Raw genomic sequence first — 19835 nt, forward strand, 5'->3', positions numbered from 1 at the left:
TAGATGACATTAACATCACCCAAAATATATTAACAGATGTCATTAGCATCGTCCCCTCCACCATCACCCAAACTCCAACATATCTGATATTTGTTTAAACGTTTTACAATGATCACATACAATCCAAATCAAAAATGAGTTTGATATAATTCAAGTTGTTTTTTTTTATAACTCCTTTCAAATGGCAAAATATTTTTACAACTTTTTAAATCTTTCCTTAGAGAATTCCAAGCTTTTACTCCAGCAACGGACAAACACATGTTTCAGGTTTGATCGTGCTATTAGATGTTTAAAGTCATACGGCCTTCTGTGATTTCCATCTTCAGAAGTAAAAACAAATAATTTTTGTAAGTCATGTGGAAGAGCTTTACTTCTAGCTTTGAACATCACCAACAGAGTTTGTAATCCTACAATGTCTTAATGTTTTAATAATCCTGACCTAATAAAGAGTGGATTTGTGTGGTCTCTATATCCTGCTTTGAAAATAATGCGAATGGCTCTTTTCTGTAAAATAAATAAAGGCATAGTGTTACTATGATATGTATTTCCCCATATTTCTACACAATAGTTTAAATAAGGCAAAATCATTGAACAATATAACATTTTCATTGTATTATACGGTAAACTGTATTTAACCTTATTCAAAATAAATAGGCTTTTTGCCATCTTATTTTTTACATGCAATATATGACTTTTCCACGTCAATTTCTCATCTAAAGTGACTCCTTAAAATCTGATTTCAGACACCTTCTCAATATTTACATTGTTTATAGATAAGCTGACTTCCTCCTTTCTTTTATTGCTGAATAGCATAAACTTTGTCTTATTCAAATTTTGTATCGTCTGCAAATAATACATAGTGTAATGTTTTTGACTTTCAACTTCACAAATCTCAATCTATATAAAATAAAAGGTTTGGGTCCTAAAATTGAACTTTGTGGAAGTCCACATTCAATATTCCTACATTCTGACCTATAACAATCAAACTCAACATATTGTTGTCGTTGTTGTAAATAGCTAGTTAACCAGTCCAGTACAACTCCTCTAATTCCATAAGTATATAATTTAGAAATAATAGATAGATTTGATGATCTATAGTGTCAAATGCCTTCTTTAAATCAATGAACACTCCTATTGTGTATTTATTTCTATCTATTGCGTTTGTAATGTCTTCAATAATTTTCACGATAGCCAAACTTATAGACCTATTTGACCTAAATCCGTACTGATTTTCATTTATTAATTCATTTTTTTCAATAAAGTTCTCTAATTTATTAACAAAAAATTTTTCAAACACTTTGGAAAATTGAGGTAGGAGAGATACTGGTCTATTGTTATTTAAAATATGTTTATCTCCAGTTTAAAAAAAAGTTATTACATTAGCAATTTTCATACTATCTGGAAAAACCCCTTCTGTAATAGAATAATGAATTATATAATATAATGGTTTGATAATGCAATCAATTGTGTTTTTTATTATTTTCATTTCAATACCATCACTATCTGTTGAGGTCTTGTTTTTTAGCTTATAAACCACAGATAATATTTCATTTTCAGCCACCTCACCTAGATACATTGACTGCATAATCCTATTTTCCCTTTTCCAGACTCCCCCTAGCTGATCACTAGATATTGGTATTTCGTTTGCTAGGCTAGGTCCTACGTGTACAAAGAATTGATTTAGTTCATGGACCATTTCATCTTTGTTTTCAATTACCCTATTGTCCTTTTCAAAATATTTAGGTAGTTCCATTCGTCCAGTCTTATTCCCAATTACATTGTTCAGAATATTCCATGTAGCCTTTATATTATTTTTATTTTCATGCAACATTCTATTATAATAGTCCTTTTTTGCTTGTCTCAATATATCAGTCAACTTATTTTTGTATTTCTTATAGCGTTTTTCTCCATTCTCTGTTCTTGATTTGATAAACTCCCTATAAAGTCTATTTTTGTTTTTAGAGGCATTTTTTAATCCGTTTGTTATCCAAGGTTTACTACTTTGCCTTTGTTTGGATCTGCATGGGATCTCAGGACAATGCTTATTACACAGAGTAAGATAACATTTAAAAAAATAATTATAAGCATTATTTACAGCATCTGTGTACACCTCTTTCCACTCTTGTTTAATTAAATAATTCCTAAACTTATTAATATGATCAGCTCTCCTTTTCTTTTATATATTTGATGGTATACTGTTTTATTTTTTTTTAGGCAACTTATAGTCAAATATTGCAAATATAGGCAGATGGTTGCTTATATCATTTATTACCAACCCACTAGCAGTGTTGGGAACGTTACTTTAAAAAAGTAATTAGTTATAGTTACTCACTACTTGTTCCAAAAAGTAACTGAGTTAGTAACTGAATTACTCTATAATAAAAGTATCTCGTTACCAGGGAAATTAACTATTTGCGTTACTGTAAAAAAAATAAAATAAAAGTTGCTACATGTCAGAGATTTTGTACTTTTTTTTTTTTTTCAGTTTTCACAAGTCAGTTGAAATGAGTAGAACAGACAGGTACATAACTTTCAATATTTATTGGACATCAACAGACAGCAAGAGTTTTATCAAAGTATTATCTTTGTAAGAAAAGTGTTTGGGGCACTAGCTTTGTAGATTTGTGTCACACATTACATGTACACATTACATGCACGTTCTTGCCTTTGACCACAATGAATTTGAAGTAGTGCTTATATCTTCACCTTGAAAATGCCAACTTTTCATCGGATTGCTCCTGACTCGCCATCTCTGCTGCGAATCTGTGTAGCTGTTGCGTGTGTGTGTGTGTTTGGCGCATAGACAGTAACAGAAATGGATCACAGCGACCCCATTGGAACTCAATTGAGACAAGTGAAGCCCATTTTTAGCGTTTTTTAGCACTTCCGTTTCTGACACGCAGACTCAAACGAAGCTTGACGACGTCAGCAACCTGTCTGACAGATGTAAACCTTCTAAGTGGCTGTGCGTGAAAACTGCCATCGTTAATCTTGCAGAGACGGCGAGCTTGAGCGGGGAGTTCTTTGGCGTGAGTGAGCAGGAGTAAGTATTCTGGTTAATTATTTTGTATAGTATTTTAAAATGTAACGCCAGTACGCCATATTAAGTTAATTGCCTGCGAGCTTCTCTTCCTGTCTGTACGGTAATGCGACAGAGAGACGAGTGGTTATGACGCAATCGTTAGCCTATTTTTTACAAAAACTGTTTATACGGGGCCATAATGTAACATAGAAGGTAATGGAGCCCTTTATACATTGTTGTGTATCTTTAGAAATAGATAATGGACAAACGGAGTCTTTAAACGCCTCAGATGTAAAGTTATTCGCTGTCAAAGTGACGCCAAAATGAATGGGAGTCAATGGGAATGCTAGCGCAAGTGAAGTTCTGCTAAAAGATGGCAGCCCCCACCCGACTTCAACTTCCGGTCGAGTTCCTTGCCGCCTGGTTTGGCGCCGCTGGCGCAGCCGCGTGTGCCGGCATGTGTGTAAAAACACTGGCTCTGATTGGCTTCTGCAATTGAAATGAATAAAAGACAATGCCTGTTCAATTTGTACCTCATCAAATTGTTCCTCAGTGTAATACTGACAAGAGTTCCTAATATGAATAAATACTATGGATCCACATTATTTTCAAAATCATATGTATCACGTTCTAAATAATCAACACTCGCAAAGGCTTCAGTCTTAAATGAAAAAGTCATGAGTTCCATATAAGAGATCCAATAATCAAGCAGAAAATTAGAATGATGCACTCACTATTATTATTTGTACAGATCCAGGTCCTTCATTTTTCTCACCATAATCACCTTGACTTTTTCCGGAGTTCCATTCGCCCGGATGAAAACTTTTCCATTCCTGGTCCAGGTTGAATGAATTTTAAGTTGAGTCTGTTTGGGGATCGCAAATCATTTGAATCAGTTCGGGAGTTCGGAGCGGTATCGCGAATCATTTGAGTCAGTTCGGGGTTCGCGAATCATTTGAGTCAGTTTGGGATTCGCGAATCATTTGAGTCAGTTCGGAAGTTCGTAGCGGGATCGCGAATCATTTGAGTCAGTTCAGGAGTTCAAAGCGGGTTCGCGAATCATTTGAGTCAGTTTGGGGATCGCGAATCATTTGAATCAGTTCGGGAGTTCGTAGCGGGTTCGCGAATCATTTGAGTCAGTTCGGGAGTTCAAAGCGGGTTCGCGAATCATTCGAGTCAGTTTGGGGATCGCAAATCATTTGAATCAGTTCGGGAGTTCGGAGCGGGATCGTGAATCATTTGAATCACACACACAATTTTTACACACACACACACACACACACATACATATATATAATATATATATAAACTTAATAATTAAAAAAAAAAATCTCCCCACAAGGTCAAAATTACTAGTATTACTATCCTTGTTGAGACATTTGGTCCTCACGATGTAGGAAATACCAGGCACACACACACATACACACACACACACACATAGTGCACTATTTCAAACATACTAACATTCAACTAAATTTTAGAACAAGTCAGACATGTTTCTACATCTGTAAATTGTTGTAGTTCACTGGGATAATCAAACGTTTAAGTATTGCCAACTAAAGATTTTTAGGTAACACTGCTTAAAATTCCATGCAACATTTACTTAAGAAGAGGGATAAAAAAAATGATATTTCTTAAGTAAAACTAGCATTAAAAAAATTCGGTGTTGAATCATGAGATTGTGTGAATTTGTCATCATTTTTTTTAATGTAAGCCTGAAAAATCTACATTTTAAAGAAGGACCCTTCTAAAACAATAGGGAAAACACAATTTGCAAATCAAGCATTGTAGGAAGTCCATTATACTGAAAGGGCTCTTGTTTTTTTGGTATTAGATCTACGAACACACTGAGCTGCTTACTAGAACTTATAGGAAGCATGGACCGATGCATGGCGTTCTGACACTAAAACATCGTTGAGCACTTAATCGGTGTGTTGTTACTGCCCTGCTTCCCTTAATCTCTGTGTTTAAACACAGAGCGATTTGAGGGGGCAGATATTCCGGGTATGTCCGGGCCTCTGTGCTCTTCCCAGCAAGCCTGTAAACATCTGTAGAATAACACAGGTTTCAGCGTTCTGGCCCTGCTCTGTCCACACGGGCTGAAGTAGGCCAAACTGCACAGCAGGGCTTTAGAGGGGCAGATTTGTGCCAAGCCCAGGGAATTCCTCCCATACTTCCCCTCGCGGAGTCTGTTTCTGCGTGACTGAATCGCTGCAAAACAAGAAGCGGGAAGAGCTCCGGTCTGACTCATACTTGAGGTCAAGTATATGAACGAAAAAAAATCACATAAAGCAAATACTTTCCTCTTTCAACTGACACAACAACCGCAGTCACAACATTAAAGGAATAGTTCTCCCTCAGGCCATCCAAGATGTAGATGAGTTTGTTTAGGAGATTTGGAGAAATGTCGCATTACATGACTTGCTCACCACTGGATCCTCTGTAGTGAATGGGTGCCGTCAGAATGAGAGTCCAAACAGCTGATAAAATCACCACAGTAATCCTCACCACTCCAGTCCATCAGCTAACATAGTTTGAAGAAAAAGACTGCGTATTTATACAAAACAAATCAATTATTGAAACGTTTTGAACTTCAAACCATTGCTTCTGGCTAATATATGTGTTCTGCTTCCATAAAATAGTTTTCTCTAAAGTGGAAAAGTCATTTCGTCTGAAAAAGGAGAGAAATACACACAGATCAAGCACTGTTTACACGTGAAAAACCGTTCTATACATATATGTGGGTGGATTTTGATGTGAGAGGACACATTTTTTAATGATTATGGACTCATATTTTAATCAGAAGCAACCGTTTAAAGTTAAAATGTTAAAATGCGACGGATGGGTTTCTTACAATCATGCAGCTTTCTGTTTCACAAGATGTCAGGTGATGGACTGGAGTGGTGTGAATGTTTTTATCAACGGTTTGACTCTCATTCTGACGGCACCCATTCACTCTAGAGCATCCATTGGCGAGTAAATAATTTTATGCTACTTTCTCCAAATCTGATGAAGACACAAACTCATCTACATCTTGGACGGCCTGAGTGCATGTACATTTTAAGCAAGTTTTCATTTTTTTGGTGAACTAAGCCTTTTAGTTTGCTTTTGCTGTGTTAATTGTACAGCACTGCAGCGAGAGAAAGAGGAAAAGCATGTGCGCTGTGGTTTATAATGTGATTTTTATCACTTGGTGTGTGGTCAGAGTGTCTTTGACCTCAAAGCGAAGCACTGCGTGCTGGGAAACATGTATTCCGGAAACTTCTCGCATGAAGAGGAAACCTTAGATCAGTGCCATGAACGTAAAGACAGAGAGAGAAAGGTGAACAGGATCTAAACTCGTACTTGTTCCTGCTGCGTGTCAAAATGACACACTCAAATATCTGTATTAAATCTAAAGTATACCAGCTATTAATGAAATATCAGCACTTTTGACTCTTGACTTTTGAATTTTAGCCAGTAAGCAGTCACATAGCAATGCCTTGAACGGACCATAACACGCCAACTTCTGCATGAGCAAACAGCATTTACATTTTCTTCAGAACTCGCTCTGTATGTTTTTCAGTGTGTTTGTTTGCAGTGATGTGGAACACTTGACCTGCATGTATTCATCTCATGACTCGCAGTGAGCACAAATAAAGCCTTCAAAATACAGCAGCTGATGTAAGACTGTAAGAAGTTTTTTTATGCCCAAAACAATAAACTATGAAGTTATCTATATTCTCCAAAAATACATGTTTTTCACAATCTTGCTTCTTATGTAAATAGACCTTATCTGAACAATGTTTAGACATTTTGTACTGGGGAAAAAATGCAAAAATAAATAAATAAATAATAAAATACAGAATTTGTGGTAAAAAGACCATGTGATGTGTGGTTTTTGCACATTTTTTATTTTTTAATGCACAAAAAAGTCATACAGATTTGGAACAACAATTCTTTAGAGAAAATATCTGATACATATGCAGATGTCTCTGACTCTCTGGTGTATGAAATAATGCTGTTATGAGGATCATCTAACTCTTAAAGAAGCATACACACACACACACACACGTACACACACACACACACAACCTAGCTTTGCAGATGCTTTGCGCATCTCATCAGCAAGTGTTAGTGATTTAGAGAAAATCTCCAAAAACTCAAATCTTGTGAAAAATGTGTGTTACATCATTTCTCTATGCTGACAACAGCAGAAAGCCTCTGCTTGGGTTTATATTCCCAACAACCAAACCCTGACCTAAATACACATACAGATATTGATTTCACCACACACACACACATACACACACACACACACACACACACACACACACACACACAGAAATTGCATTACTGCCTTTAAATGTAACTGAGTCAAAATTCAATCCACTGCATAAGAGGTCAGGGGTCAACTGTGTGAAAAAGAAGGAGCTGATATGTCACTGTAAAAGTAGTCATGCAGATAGCGCCATCTGCTGTTTATAATTTAAAATTGGATAGAAATCAATGCAATTGCTTTTATCCACCTTATTTTTCAAGGCAGGAGTAACCTGTTTTCATTCATAAGTCGCTATAGATGAAAAAGTGTAGTAAACAGTAAAACTATTTGTGCAACAAACAGTGTGTTTAGAATTATGACAGTATGACAGTTTATTATTTAAAATAATAACATGATAAAAAAATACAAGTGGATAAATAAGGTGGATAAACACGAATAATTAAAGACAAAAATGGTAAAAATATACAGTGGACAGTAGGCTACTATAGCCCTACTGTTATAGTATACTAAAACTATGCCCACAAGGGGACGCTAATGTGTAACAAGTATTACAATAATCAACAATAACTTCTTATCTTTCACCAGGTTCCTTGCAAGCTTGATGAAAAGTCTCGATTGTGGTGCATACCTTCTTAATATGAGCTGCAGAGGTCAGTACCAATAAACTACACTTGAGATGTGTATTCATTGTATGCTACGGGCGAATAATATAAGAGGAAATCATGTATTCTGTGTTTATGGCTGTGTATGCTGTAAAAATCTGAATTCTAATCGGCTGAAGTTTCTTAGAAGGATACAGAATCATCTTCTCCCTCACACATACAAACAACTCCAGAGATAAACAGCTGGACACAATAAGCAGAATCTCCTTCTGTCCTTCTTTCGACTGTCTCCTTCTGTCCTTCTTTCGACTGTTTTTCCACAGTATTGCGTTTCACAAAGCACGCTGCTCACGTGAAACCTGTTTGGATGTGTAAGCAGACCTGAGGAACAGAAAGCCAGGAAGACTAGTGCTTTCAAATGATCCAAACGCTTCGTGACAGGACTTCACCTGCGCCAGAAATGCGCGAAATCCTCTGAATTCTTCCATGACGTGAGAGAGAGAACGTGAAACTTTCAAACCTGCACTGATTCAGAGAGAAAAAGACCAACACCGACACATTTCCATAACTACATATTCATGAATCTGACAAAACAAAGGATGCTCTAATGATTCCTCAACCATCCTGACCTCGTATTTGAGAGAATGACCCATATTTTCAGTAGGCTAGTTATTTGGCTATTTTCCCCATTATCATTCACAATGATGTTTGTTGTATAAGTATGTTCAGTTTCTGACTGCTTTGATGGTTTTATTGTTTGAATGCCAATTCAGAAGGCACAAACCTGTGCATTGCATAATATTATAGCTATTGCAAATAATCTCATGGGTGCATTCCTCTCTCTATGGACATAGCTGCTCTGATCAGAGGAAAGGAGAGATTATGCCGCAGGAATCTGATTACTAGAGGAGAGGCTTTCATTGTGATGTCACTGCACTGGAATGTGACATGGTTGATGAATAACGAGTGCAATTCAAACCAGGAAAGCGCTCGTTATCCCAGCGTGGAGGAGTTTTGCCTCATGATATAAGCACGAAATCTGTCCGGCATCCCACAATGCCTCGCATCCCCCAACCGAAGGCCACAGCAAAACCAAAAGAACTCATTTACCCAAATTTATGAACCGCTGCGCAATCTAACACAGATTTGTCAATGCCTTGGAAATGAATCATAATTACTTTTCTTATTTTTGCACAATTCAGTAACAAGAAGAACCGGCCTTTGATTGAGGAGAACAATGTGTACAAAGTCTGTCAAACCTCGTGTTTAGAGCCTGCCACTCTGCAGATTTAACAAATTCCCATTACGTTTAATGCAACATTATAATATATACAGTTCAGATTGTTTTATGGTTATGTCACAGTATGATGCAGCTTTGCAAAGAGGCTGTTATAAAAGAAAGTTGTTGTTAAAGACTATAAACACAACTGCAAATATCTACGTTTACGTCACAGGAACTAAAGTAAAAAAGTAACTGAAATGAATATTATTTCGTACAATTCGAAGAAATAAAAAATTGCACTTTTCAGTTTTTCTGTTTCTGCCATGAAAAAAAAAAGAAATGTGACTTTTTATCATTATACATACATTTACTTGCAACTTTTTTTCTTCTCAGAACTGAACTTTTTATCTTGCAATTCTACGTTTTTTTGTTTGTTTGTTTCTGCCACACACAAAAAAAAGGTATCTACGACTTTATATCTCGCATTGTGTTTTTGCAGGGAATAGATGAGGGAACTAGAGTTGTTGAATGATGCAGGCTCTGTGGATAGTATAGAGAGCTGTCTGGATCTAAACTCAACGTGGCAGTTCGGTGCTAGCATTAAATATTTAACCTGTTAAGTGGAGCTCACCGGGATGGCTCTGATGCAAAAGGAAGCCTGGAGAGACCTGCGGGATAACCACACACACATGGCTCTATCTCTGTGATGTCTAAGACACACAATAAGGATTCTAAAATTAATTGTGATCGAAGAGTTTTCACAGTTTATCCAAAGGTTACTGCTGTTTCAAAAAGTACTGTGATGTTACCATGTTGTTTTGACTCTTTGGGATTTTTTTTGGAAGGACACTGAAGTATCAAATTGTATTGCTATCCTACAGTGGCAGTCAAAAGCTGGGAAAATTTTGATTTTTTAAGATAGAATATATATAAGAGAAAAATAATTGTACTGTATTTTTTAATCAAATAAATGCATAACAGTTTTTTCGCCTGATGCACAGCCAGCAACAAGAAAACCTCAAAAACTTGTTCATTTCTGTTTGTTCCTTTGCTGTAACAGTAAACTGTAAACCGTGGGTCAAACATCAGCATAAGGAGCTCCAGAGATCAAACATATCTGCTTGAAAAGGTGAAAGGTCACAGATTTTGGAGGAATCGACAGACTGATGGTAAACTACACGCTTCAGTCACTAGCGTCTCTCTCTCTCTGCATTCCTCTGGTGTTAGGTAAGAACCTCTCTTGCCAACCCAAGTAAAATGATGTTTTCAAATTTCCATGATTCAACTTCCTCATCCTGGTCATCGAGTCCATATACGGCTAATTTCCATTTCCCTGATGTAATCAGCCTCTGCTTGTTGTAAATGGTTCTCGGTGCTTTCAGATTCATATCACGCAAGTAAATAACTGCACGTCTGTAAAAATTGTGGAATTTGTGGTGTTCTGATGTGTTTGTTTGAGTGATACGAGATCATTTTGGTTGATTTGGGCAGAATACACGATAGCAATGTTGTTGTTGTTTTTTAAATGAATCTTTTGTAGTACACTACGATGCAAACATTTTGGGTTGGTGAAAAAATTTTTAATAAAAAAATAAGAATAACTTTTGCTCACCAAGGCTGCATTTATTTAATAAATAAATAAATAAACAGTAAAATTAGGAGAAATTATTACAATGTGAATCAATGTTTTTTTTTAATTATAATCTGTTTTAAAATGTAGTTTATTCCTGTAATGCAAGGCTGAATTTTCAGCATAATTACTCAAGAAGAAAAGCTAGTTTTTTTTTTTTTTTTTTTTGGAAAAAGATGTTTTGCAACATTACAAATTATTTTTTTCTGTCACTTTTCATCCATTTAATGCATCCTCAATTAAAATTAATGAATGAATAAAATAATTGATGTCTTAAAAAAATAAAAAACTTAGAACGGTAATGTATTTGTTCCTGCTCTAAATGTGCAAAGATCAAAGCGCACACTGAGAGCATTTTGGAATTATAAAGTTATTAGAAATAATCTATTTTCAATTAAAAGTTATAGCCATTTGAAACACCATGAGCAAACATTTGGCCTAAAAGTTAATCTTATGCAAGTGAGCAGCAATGGAAAGCAGCAACATCTACTAACACCAGCAGTTTGATGACATCCCACAGTTTGTTCAGTGTCAGTTTGAGTAAATATACATGTACATTTCAAAAGATCAAGGACAATTATGTTTTTCATGATCTGACACCAAGTTCCCCTGATTATGTCTTTAGATTTTATTTCTTCCCAAGCACAGACTTTAGGATGTTCTTGTCATAGAGGACTGTTGAGACTCTCCATCAACACACCACACAGAATCAGCAGACTTCTGCTGATTGGGAAGATCGAGTCGATCTCAAGTTGCTATTCGTCCAGTGGGATGCCTGTCATTTGAGTCCCGCCTCCTCTGTCTGTCCAAACAGGAAACACAGTGATACACGATTACATCAAACTTACTGAAAGTTCTCGCAACTCTCTGGAGAAGCGTGTTGAGATTTATGAGCTGCATAACCATTTGCACACACACAACCTTCAGTAACCTCTCCTCTCCTCTCTTTCTCACTCGCTCTTTCTTTTCTCAGTTCATTGGAAGTTCTTTCATATTTAATGAGATTAGTTCCACCCACTGCCTGTGCTGCAGTGTTCCTGTAGCTGAGAGAAACACAAAGAGATGGACAGAAAAACACAGACCACATGGTGAAAGACAGAGAGAGAATGTTTCATTCTCATGAGTCCAAACCTGACCCCAGATCAGATCTCCTGCCCCGTCTTCTGCTTCAGTCCCATAGATGGTGCCATTTAAGAATTGAGGTCGTGTGTGTGTGTGTGTGGTCTCTCTATGAATCCAGCTTGTTTTTTTCCCCTAAGGTAAACATTACTAGTATTATTTCACAAAGTCTTAGTTATCTGAACAAACTTCTATTGCAAAATATCAAACTTTGGAATGTAACTCGCTCATCATCGTTTGTGTTGTGAACATGAATGATAAATTAAATTGTGCAGGTTGTAGAGGAGCGTGCTATAAATTTTAATGGGCGTTTTGTCCAATAAGCAGCCACTTAGCAATTGCCCCAAATACCCTAGCAACTGCACATCAACATGCTAAAGCTGCTCAGAGCACCTTAGCAACTGCATTGCAACGCCCTGGCAACTACCAACCACGCATTGTGGCAGTAGGTACGTCCATCTTTCGGAAGACAACTAGTGAGTTTTGCACAAGCTAGCATGGCTAAAAAAATTTTTTTTTTTTACAGTATTCTTGATTGGTTCATAATTAAAAGTCCATCATCCTTGCTGGCACATGAACAGCCTGAAAACCTGATTCTAATGTTTGCCACATTGGAGATCATTTGATCCAAACCTTCTGCGTGAGTTTGTTTTTAACAGCTGGGATTTTATTTTGATAAGCGCTTGAGTTGCATCAGATATTGTTGCCAATTATATCGTTTCGTTGTGTTTTTGTTGCAATTTTACACACACTGACTAGTCTGGAAACTTAGCCTGGGGTGGGTTATCTAAACACGCTGAGAGCAGAGGCGAGATTTTCAGGTGGGCCTGTGGTTTATCACTGACGGCTAATAGACGGAATCCAGATGACAGCGGGAAGAGCGCGAGAAAGACGGAGAGATATAAACAGTGTTATGGCATGTGTTATGGTCTCACATCTCTGATTGATGATCTTTAGCACAAGGTTGGTGCTTGGAAACGATCTGGAGAACAGGAAGTTTTAACATCTCCTGAAGTCCATTCCAATTGTCCCAGATGAAAGAGTCAGGTGATATTACCTCACATGAGTGCGTTAATGAACGGAGAGAGCAACTATGTTCATTGTTCTGCCCTGTTAGAGTTTATAAATAGTTAGCGGCAGCTCACGATTGGGAGAGGACACTGAGATATCTTATCTTTAGGAGACTCTTCAAAGCTCCAAAAGGAAACACACAGCCTGAGAAACAGAGACTGTAATCGGAGGATGTTAGCATTGCTGTACTTTTGTATTTATAAAAGGGAAAGATGAAACAGTTTTTCCTGAAATCAAGCTCAAACGAACTTAATCAACAAACCCGCCCTTCCAATGCCGTAGACTAGCAACATGTCTGGTCCACTTTTATAGTTTCAGCAGTATAAGCCTTACAAGCTTTGACAAATCCAGTACATTTTCTTCTTCAGAGGTGCTTGTTGTAGCAGTTCAGGGAACTTGAGAACATGACTTTGCTTCTTGTGATTCAGTGATGTTGTGTAGAATCCAGCTCATCTGATCGGAGCTAGTGCTTTGAGACAGCTTTTTGTTTTTCATGCTTGTAGTGTGGACTGTTGTAGGGAAGTAGTGGCCTAGTGGTTACAGAGTTTGACTCCTAACCCTAGGGTTGTGGGTTTGAATCTCGGGCCAGCAATACCACAACTTAGGTGCCCTTGAGCAAGGCACTGAACCCCCAACTGCTCCCCGGACGCCGCAGCATAAATGGCTGCCCACTGCTCCGGGTGTGTGTTCACTGTGTGTGTTCACTGTTCTGTGTGTGTGCACTTCGGATGGGTTAAATGCAGAGCACGAATTCTGAGAATGGGTCACCATACTTGGGTGAATGTCACGTCACTTTTTAGATGGTCAGGGAAAGATCTGAGACACATGGAATCATGTGACATTTTCAGCCCAATAGGGTGTTGTGATCATGTCCCATAAAAGTTGAAGGCCTTTAGTTCTTCTCTCCATCTCACTTCTACATCAACAAGGTTTAAACCTGGATGTATGATATGCAGAATATAATCTTGAGAGCAAAGAGGAACACAGAAGTGTAGTCAAGGATATCTTGGTTACTTCTTACTGACTGCAAACTCTTTCATGCATTTGGAAATCCCCTAAAAACATGATAAGATTTGAGACCAAACACATCTGGAAGATTCAGAATTCATGGACATAAATCCAGCAACTAATTCTTCATTGTACTCATGTAATACACACTGTCTGGAACATTTGAACTGGTGGAAAGCATGCTCTAGGAGTGATTTAAATATATCCTGAGATGTTGTGTGAGGGTGCTGGGATTCCCACGCTGTGTGTGTGTGTGTGTGTGTGTGTGGATCAGTTCACTGTAAACGGGTCAGATAATGGGTCGGAGAGGAAGGTGGAATATTTGTGGGTGGAACCCCAGCAGCGCCTCCTGTCCCGGCTCTGTGGGCTCAACCTCGCTGGGGATTCGTGGAGGTCGTGGAGCTGTCAGTCATGTGGTCATGTGTTCATGGGAAAGCTGGAGCCGGAACAGAGATAAATCTGACATCTGTTACAGCTGAAAACTGACCTCAGAACAGGGCTCCTGGACAAGACACATGGAAAGAAAACACTGCACTGTTCTTTAATTTGGTTATACATTTACTCTAATTTTATTTAGCACTGATTTGGCAATGCAAATTCATATTTTGTAATGCACTGTTGTTTTGTTATGTTTACTTTAGTTTAACACTGTTTTGGCAATACAGGTTGATATTTTACACACTGTTGTTAAGTTAATTTAAGTGAAATTAAGTTGCATCACATTAAGTTTAGGTTTGCTTTGGCAATACTAATTCATTTTTTTATACCACACTTGTATAGTTTAGTTTAGTTAAGTTTAGCACTGCTCTGGCAATACTAATTCATATTTTTATACCGCACTGTTTAATTTAGCTTAGTTATGAAGTTACGTTCAGTTCAGTTCAGTTCAGTTTAGTACTGCTTTGGCAATACTAATTCATATTTTATACCACACTGTTATTTAGTTTAGTTTAGTTTAGTTTAGTTTAGTTTAGTTTAGTTTAGTTTAGTTTAGTTTAGTTCAGTTCAGTTCAGTTCAGTTTAGTACTGCTTTGGCAATAATTATCCATATTTTATACTGCACAGTTATTTAGTTTAGTTGTTTTGTTTAGTTAAGTTAAGTTAAGTTAAGTTAAGTTAAGCTTAGTTTAGTTTATCACTGCTTTGGCAATACTAATTCACATTCATACCGTACTGTTATTTAGTTTAGTTTAGTTGTTTAGCTTAGTTAAGTTTAGTTTAGTTTAGCATTACTCTGACAATACTATTTTGTATTTTTATACAACACTTTTTAGTTTAATTAAGTGTAGTTTAGCATTCCTTTGTCAATACTAAATCATATTTTTATATTGCACTGTTGTTTAGTTTAGTTTAGTTTCATTTAGTTTAGTTTAGTTATGCAGTTAATTATGTATTAGTTTTGCATTGTTTTGGCAATAGAAAAAAAAGGACACTAAACTTTTTTCTCTCTCTCTCTACTTTGATAATAAAAGCTTACTAAATTGAGTTATAATTTTGCACTGCATTTTATAGTGTTTTGTGTGAGAGAGAGACAGAGAGAAAGGGGAAAGAATGGAATTTCCCATGTTTTTCTTTTCTCTCTCAAAAACTTCTCAGAGAACTAAATTTAGGAGCATCGAAAATGCTTTCAGTGACACTGTGAAGAAGAAGGTCATTTTTCTGTTATTTTTGTCCTCTAGAGACCCCCTCATCTCCCTCCATATTTCTCCCCTGCTGTGAAAGTTGTGTTAATCGTTTTCTCTCTATGTTTGTTGGGAACATGTTGTCCTTGACCCCCTGGTTGCAGAGAGAGACCCCCACTCTCTCCGTCTGACGTCATGTGGGAGCTACCGCTCAAATAAACTCTCTCTATCTCCACCAGGTTTGTTCACGATCAGTGGTTGCCCTCGGTTTTCTTCTTTCTGCATCTTTTGTTCTACACATGCACACAGACTTCACGCTACAGTATTTATTTATTTTTCTGCTCTGGTCTGCGGCCAGTGGATTGTCCTCCTCCACAGAGCGAGGGAGGGTCGGCTGGGGGAGCTGGAGAGAGGGAGAGAGAGAGAGGAGAACCCAGCAGAAAGTAAACACCTCGTGTTGAGGACAAGCTGTTCTTTTGTTTGGCATTTCGAAAGAAGTGATTTATAAAGCTTAAGATGTAGAAAGACTTTTTTTCTGACTTTAGAGCAGCAGTAGATCTCTCTGAGCTCATGTGATCGATCAAAAAACCACATCTCTGTCATTCTTTCACCACAGACTCTAGCTGTAATGAACACAAGCTGCATTTCCTGTATCTTTAACTGGAAGAAGCATTGTGTTCAGCTACCTTAAAACTAAGTAATATAAAATAATGTGTGCCTGTTACAAAAATTATGGTAAAAAATATGAAGGCCCAGAAAAACAAGACTTTTTAATTGTTTTAACCTTTAAACACCTTGTTATGATTTTCTGCCTTTACCAAATGCATTTTGTTAGAAGATGGATTTTTTTATTTTATTTTTTTAATAAAATGAAAAAATAAAAAAGTATTTATTTATTTGTTTATTTCTGATTGTTTACTTGCATATTGTATATTTTTGATAGGCCACCTTAAGCACTATTAGATACTTCATGCAAGTTTTACCTAAATTACCTAAAATCTTTTTCTTTCATTAATAAACTACACTGAAACACTGTTCATTTAACTGATAATTATTTTATGGCTACATGCCATAGTTTTATTAATAGTGTATTTCTAATATAAAATTAATGATTTCAATATTTTTTATATAAAAATATTTAATTGTATTAAAATATATATATTTTTTAATACAATTAAATTTTAAAAAATTAAAAATGCAAGACCGTGTACTTAGAAACAATTCAGTCAAATTAAAAACAATGCACTGATGTTATTTATTTGCTTTGGGGGGAAAAACTGTTTTGGTTAATTGTTTTAATGTACAGTTATAAAATGTACAGTTTTAAAACCTTTTGATTATGCTATTATGGTTTTATCATTTTGTCTATATTATTATTTTTCATTTTATTCAAATATTGCCTGCCTGAATTACATTATAAACTTTATTTTAATGCAAAAAAACAGTTTGAAATCAGAAAAAAGGCAAATATTCTGTACTTAATGCACTTTGAATTATATAATCAAATGAAAAACAGTTGTATGATTTAAAACTATTGATTTATGGTCATGATTATAAGTATTAAAACAATTTTTTTTTTAATTAAAAAAAAAAAAAAAAATATATATATATATATATATATATATATATATATATATATTATACAAATATAAAAGTATACATATATTAGTATTGTAACAGGAGGAGGAGATTGTAGGAAGATGGACCTGTTTACATTAGTTTTGTGCCGTAACTTTTTTTATATGAATACACTTAGAAAATCAGATTGCTGCTTTCCTGTCTATGGAGTCAATTTAACGCCGTATATATACGCAAAAAATTTATGTTTTGCAAAAAAAAATTAAAGTTTTGCAAGCAAAAATTAAAGTATTGATGAAAAAACATTTGCATTTTGCAAACAAAAATTAAGAATAGCAAAACAAATGAAACAGCGCGAAAGCAATGATTTTGCAATAAATATTTTCCATGGTCATATCTATTAATTTATTTGCAGCCCTGCTTTTTTTTGCGTGTCAGTCTAGTTTGAGCTTGCGATACCATTTTTCCTTTGTGCTTCACTTTTCTGGACGTCTCTCTTTGTGGCACTGTTTTGACGTGGGGACGGAGTCAAGGGACGGGGGCGTGTACAACATGCCTCCTTGGAAATGACGTCATCGGCCCGAGACGCAGCTCACTGATCCAGGTCCTGTCATATTTATTTTTCTCATGTAATGTTTCATCACTTTTCTGGAAAGATTTGAGTGTCTACTGTTTTTCTAAAGTTAGAATGAATGTTTGAAGAATGTTGTTTGTTTTTTTGAAAACTCAAACAAATCTTTAGAATCATCTGTTAGCTTTCTTATCCTTGTAGCAAAGTTCTATTTTCACAAACAAAGAATTCTTAAGAAAAAAACGAATTTTATAGAATTCTTATGTGAAGTAGAATATTTAATGAAATCACTAAGACTAATTAATAATAAAAAAATGTGTATCTTTTTTGAGGAGATATGATGAGATCTTTTATGTACCATGATTAATACTTGATCTGTTGTATTTTTGTTTATTTTTTATTTTTGTATATTTCCTTTTTTCCATTAGTTCTGTTGACTTTGGATGTATTGTTAATACATTTTATTTTATGTATGCTAAAGAAGAAAAGAAAAAAAAGAAAAGAAAAAAAGATCCAGGTCCTGTCATGATGAGCATACTTTCGAATGGATCGTTTATTTTTATTCAGTAGCATTAAAACATTCATGTTTTAGTTTTATTTACTTTATTAACAAATGTATATGTGGATTAGCAGTGTTTTCTCAAGTTAAAGAAGTTGTTAACATGAACATCTGCTGTTTAATTCTCTGGATGTGCACACTTTTATAGCATTAAAGTGTGTATTGTTTAATTTGGTTAACTGCAAGTGTTTGGGGATCGCAAATAATTTGAATCAGTTCGGGAGTTCTGAGCGGGATCGCGAATCATTTGAATCAGTTCGGGAGTTCGTAGCGGGTTCGCGAATCGTTTGAGTCAGTATGGGGGTCGCAAATCATTTGAATCAGTTCGGGAGTTCGGAGCAGCTTCGCCGATCATGTGAATCAATTCGGGAGTTCGGAGCGCGTTCGCGATCCATTTGAGTCAGTTTGGGAGTTCGGAGCGGGTTCTCGAATCGTTTGATCAGTTCGTCAGTTCGTAGCGGGATCGCGAATCATTTGAGTCAGTTTGGGAGTTCGGAGCGGGATCGCGAATCATTTGAGTCATCTGACTCCAGTTTGGGAGTTCAGAGCGGGATCGCGAATCATTTGAGCCAGTTCGAGAGTTCGTAGCAGGATCGCGAATCATTTGAGTCAGTTTGGGGATCGCAAATCATTTGAATCAGTTTGGGAGTTCGGAGCGGGATCGCGAATCATTTGTGTCAGTTCGGAGTTCAAAGTGAGTTCGCGAATCATTTGAGTCAGTTTGGGGATCGCGAATCATTTGAATCAGTTCGGGAGTTCGGAGCGGAATCGCGAACCATTTGAGTCAGTTAGGGAGTTCATAGCGGGATCGCGAATCATTTGAGTCAGTATGAGATTTCGGAGCGGGATCGCATATCATTTGAGTCAGTTCGGGAGTTCGTAGTGGGTTCCCAAATCATTTGAGTCAGTTTGGGGTTCGCAAATCATAGCTGTATATGGATAGGCATTTTTAACTAATTTAGTGGCTAGTTATAATTACGTTTTCCACACGTGTTTAGGTGTGAAATGTGAACTCGTATTTTTTGTTTTAATGATGTGTCTTTTAACAGTATCAAGTTTATTCAAAAACTAAACAAATCGTGCCTAAAAAGTGCACGCATCTAGGCTAATGTAAAGTTACATGATGAAGTCATGTAATGATCAAGTCATGATGATTAAATTGTGATATTAAGTTACTACAAACAATAATTTAATTACAAATACAAAATGTTGCAGAATAATGTAATATGTGAATGAATGATAGCCTAAAGAACCTTTGTGCCAAAAGGGTTCTTTCTTGTCATTATAGAACCTTTTTAGCATAAAAGGTTCTTTGGAGTTGAGTAAAGAACCCTATAGTTCTATATAGAACCCCAATGAACCCTTTTTTTTCTAAGAGTTTACATTTGTTAATAAAGTAAATAAAATGAAAACACGAATGTTTTAATGCTACTGAATAAAAATAAACGATCCACTCGAAAGTCTCTGCTCATCATGACAGGACCTGGATCAGTGTGCTGCGTCTCTGGCCGATGACGTCACTTCCAGGGAGTCGTGTTGTACACGCCCCTGTCCCTTGACTCCGCCCCCA

The 19835-nt window shown here is 36.3% G+C and overlaps 1 long non-coding RNA gene across 3 annotated transcripts in view; it reads left to right on the forward strand.

Moving 5' to 3' along the window:
* LOC113079956 (uncharacterized) overlaps positions 1-19835 on the forward strand; it is a 39990-nt gene that overhangs the window by 10985 nt on the left and 9170 nt on the right. For 2 of the 3 annotated variants that reach the window (XR_003281781.1, XR_003281780.1), the window contains 2 exons: positions 7869-7933; positions 10168-10680. This is a non-coding gene — a long non-coding RNA (uncharacterized LOC113079956). Of the gene's footprint in view, positions 1-7868; positions 7934-10167; positions 10681-19835 lie in introns of those variants that run through there. The other variant, XR_003281782.1, reaches the window with a different exon arrangement.

Source organism: Carassius auratus, unplaced genomic scaffold, assembly GCF_003368295.1.
Source record: "Carassius auratus strain Wakin unplaced genomic scaffold, ASM336829v1 scaf_tig00029911, whole genome shotgun sequence".
In the NCBI taxonomy this organism is placed as follows: domain Eukaryota; kingdom Metazoa; phylum Chordata; class Actinopteri; order Cypriniformes; family Cyprinidae; genus Carassius; species Carassius auratus.